This window comes from Hibiscus syriacus, unplaced genomic scaffold (genome assembly GCF_006381635.1).
Source record: "Hibiscus syriacus cultivar Baekdansim isolate YM2019G1 unplaced genomic scaffold, ASM638163v2 tig00112264_pilon, whole genome shotgun sequence".
Lineage (NCBI taxonomy): Eukaryota > Viridiplantae > Streptophyta > Magnoliopsida > Malvales > Malvaceae > Hibiscus > Hibiscus syriacus.
This window is the reverse complement of record NW_024063290.1, coordinates 630,943-635,415: the sequence shown is the minus strand read 5'-3', so window position 1 is coordinate 635,415 and position 4,473 is coordinate 630,943.

Below are 4,473 nucleotides of genomic sequence, written 5' to 3'. Positions count from 1 at the left end.
CCAAAATATTTTGATCATACAACTTCTTGCTCTTGTCTTTGTAAATGCATTATTTCTCAAAGGTGTTGTTTCATAGCTATTCTAACTCACTAAGCTCTAATATTCATTTTTCACCTGCAACATCTAAGTCAAAATTCAGCTTCTTTAATGCCCACATAGCCTTTTGCTCTAGCTCTACATGCAGATGACAAGCTTTTCCTTAGACAAGACAATAAGGGGACATCCCTAATAGAGTCTTGTATGCAGTCTTATAAGTCCATAATGCTTCTTCAAGGCATTGTGACCAATCTTTTCTAGATGGATTCATAATCTTCTCAAAAATTTGCTTTATTCTCGATTAGACACCTCAGCTTGACCATTAGATTGTGGATGATATGCCATAGTGATCTTATGCTTCACACCGTATCTATGTAATGCTCTAGCAACTTGGTTGCCTATGAATTGGGATCCTTTATCACTTATGAAAGCACGGGGAGTGCCAAAGCAAGTGAAAATGTTTTTGTGCAGAAAATGTAGCATTGTTGTTCGGCAAGGCTACAACTTCCACCCATTTGCAAACATAGTCAATGAAAACTAAAATAAAAATATTGTCAGGTGAAGATAGGTAAGGACCCATAAAATCTAATCCACAAACATCGAATAGCTCGATCTCCAATATATGTTACATTGGCATTTCATTTCCCTGAGAAATATTACCCGTTCACTGACAGCGATCACAATGTTTCACAAATTCATTGGCATCTTTAAAAAGTGATGACCAATAATATCCACATTGAAGAACTTTCGCTGTTGTATGCATACCACCAAAATATCCTCCATACGGGGCACTATGGCAATCTTGTAGAATGCTTTTCTATTCACACTCAGGAATACATTGCTGCATGAGTTGATCATTGCATTGTTTAAATAAATATGACTCTTCGCAATGGTATTTCTTCACGTCCCTCATAAATTTTCTTCGTCCTTGATAATTAAGATTAGGTGGCATCATCCCAATGACTAAATAGTTGGAAAAATCAGCATACCATGGTAATGCTGTAGCAGCTAACCGTCTTTCGTCAGGAAAGTCATATGGAATTACTATTATGCTGCCATCTTTGCTGCCATATTCTAACCTAGATAAGTGATCAGCTACTTGATTTTAAGATCCCTTCTTATCACGAATCTCAAAATCAAATTCTTCGAGGAAGAGCACCCATTGAATTAAACGAGGCTTTGTATCATTCTTAGCAAATAAATGCTTCAATATTGAGTGGTGAATATAAATAATTACTTTGGTGCCTACCAAGTGTGAATGAATTTTTTCAAAATCCAACACCATAGCGAGCAACTCATTTTCAATTATGGTGTAGTTAATTTGAGCATCATTCAATGTTCTTCTCACATAATTGTATCGCGTAAAACATTTTATCTTTTCGTTGCCCCAATACTGCACCTACAACAAAGTCACTAGCACCACACATTAACTCAAACGTTAATTTCCAATCTGGTGCTACAATAACATGTGCATTTACTAGCTTCATTTTGATTGTCTCAAATGACTTAAGTACTTTTCCATCAACAAGAAACTTTCTGTTTTTCTCCTGCAATGAACACAATGGCTTAGCAATTAGTGAAAAGTTCTTGATAAATCTTCTATAGAAACCAGCATGACAAAGAAAGCTTCAAACTACCTTGATATTAGTTGGTGGTGGAAATTTCTCAATAACTTCCACTTTTTCCTTGTCTATTCCAATGTCGCGGTAGGAAATAAAGTGCCCTAGCACTATACCTTCCGTGACCATGAAATGACATTTTCCCAATTTAAAACTAAGTTGGTCTACTAACGAGTGCTTAATTTAGTTATTATTTTACTGATAATAACTCTTTTGTTTGCCGATTTATTTTACTAAGTTGTGTGTTTTCTATTATTTTCTATACAAGGCATTGGATTTAAGAAACTATGCTAAAAAGGATTATTTCTACTAGTTTTTTTAAATTTTTATGGAATCAAGGCTAGACTAGTGGACATGATTAGGCCAAGACTTCACTGACAAGGCGACGAGTCAGTATCTTCTAGAAGATCCAGTCAGCATTTACGTGTAAGCAAAAGATTCAACCGCAAATCCGGACTTGAATTTAGGATTTATCTTTAATTTTTTGATTTATTTCAAAAACTCAAGGGAACTATCTTTTGCAATTTATTAGGAATTATCTTTTATGATTTTTAAGAATTATCTTAGAATTTTTTAGGATTTGTCTATTAGAATTTTTAGAGTTTTGAGGAGACTATAAATACCCCCTTGGGGTAAGCCTCAAACACATCTCAAATTCCCTTGTTTATATTTGTTTTTGTTTTTTTAATAAAATTTTTTACTTTAAAGTTTTTTATTTATTTTTCTTTAAAATGCTAAGTATGATTTCTATCATCTAGCTAAGTTTCTCATAGCCAAAGGCTGAAGTGATGACTCAATTTCGATCGTGAGAATTTAAAAGCACCTAATACCCTTCAGGTTACATTGTTAGTTTTCTGGAATCAGAGATTGATAATCGATTATTCTTTTATAATCAAAAATGTTTTTTTCCTCCAAAAAGTACACATTGGATTGTTCAATTGAGATAAAAACAAGTTATATGGGTTGTGCCCTATAGACTGTAACCGTCATGAATTTGAAGCGAAGATCTATTTCGATGATCGATGATAACTAAGGTAAAATGAAAGCTGGAGGCCGATTTTTACAATTAGAATTTCAATTCAATTTTACTTTCTTTAAATTTTACTTTTTTTACTTTCAATTGAACAAAACCCTCTATTTTTCTTTTCTTTTGCAGTACATGACTAGCATAGAAACAAAAAGTAGTTCATTGGCAATTACGATATTCTTTACGGATCAACCCTTACTCTCTCTATTCAACTTTTTTTTTTGAGATTAAGGCATATTTTTTTTTGCAATTAAAATGATAGATTGTCAAATTGGCCCCGTTGCCAGGGAATAAGACAATTTTCTAATTAAATTGTTTTTTGTTTTATGACCGGCAAAACCCAAGCATTTTGGAAGAATTTGACTTAGAGATCGAAGCAAGAGCTAGAAGAATTCATGTATAGACGCTTCGAGATAGAAGGAGGTAACAAGAGCAATTAAAATTTGAAGAATTTGAAGTTGTCTCCTATGAGGAATTGATGCAATTAATAGAAGCTGAATCACACGACACCCCCGAAATGTCACACACCATACCCGACGCCCCACCTAGAACCGATCATGTCCCACCTAACACTGATCGTACAGAACCGCCGCAACGTTTGGAAAATCAAACTATTTGTGAGTTAGTCGTAACCCCCACTGTTCAAACTCCCTTTTGCATCGCCTTTCTGCAAAGTGAAACTACGTTCCAATTAAGGACGGGGCTGATTCATCTTCTTCCCACATTCAACGGTATTCCTAGAGAAATTTCACATAAACACTTGATAGAATTCCATTTGGTCTATTCAGGCATGAAACTATAGGGATTTTCTGAATTCCTGATTAAATTGAGAGCTTTTCCATTTTCTTTATCTAGTTTTGCTAAAGAGTGATTATTCTACTTACCTCCAAATTTAATAAATACATGGGTTGATTTAAATTGATTTTTTCTTGACAGGTTTTTCCCAGCAGCGAAGGCAAGCAAATTGAGGAGAAGCATTCTGGGAATTAAAGAAAAAGATAGGAATTTCTCTAATATTATTGGGAGCGATTTAAAAAGCTTTGTACATGTTATACGCACCATGCATTAACCAAGCAAACATTTCTTTAGTACTTCTATGAAGGGCTTCTTCCCTTAGAGATAAAAATTATCTGTGCTGCCAGCAGAAGAGATTTCATCAAATTAACCCCAAACACAGAAAGGGAATTGATTCAACGATGACAACCAATTATCAACAGTTTGGCTCTTTGAGTGAACCCAACCGACGGGTTCACTCGATAATACAATTTTTCTTGAAATTAAAATCAATAAATTAACTGATATAGTTAGTACACAAGTGAACGTAATGGAGAATTTTCCAAGACCTCCCAAAAGGCCTTACAACCCTCACAGAAATACGTACAACCTGGGAAAGGGTGATAGAGGCTAGGTTGAGACAAGTTACTAGGGTTTCGGAAAACCAATTTGGCTTTATGCCAGGCAGGTCTAACCACGGAGGCGATTCATCTACTTCGACGGCTTATGAGAAATATAGGGAAAAGTCTAGAGATCTTCACATGGCGTTCATTGACCTTGAGAAGGCTTATGATAGTGTTCCCCGCGATACGATCTGGAAGACTTTGGAAACGAGACGGATCCCAACTGCTTATATCCGGGCGATTCGTGATATGTATTATAGATCTACTACTTACGTCAGGACTACAGTTGCGACACCGAGGCATTCCCGTTGAAATCGGACTCCACCAGGGGTCGGCTCTTAGCCCTTACATCTTCGCCTTGATTATGGACGACATCTATTGTGCGACACCAGAC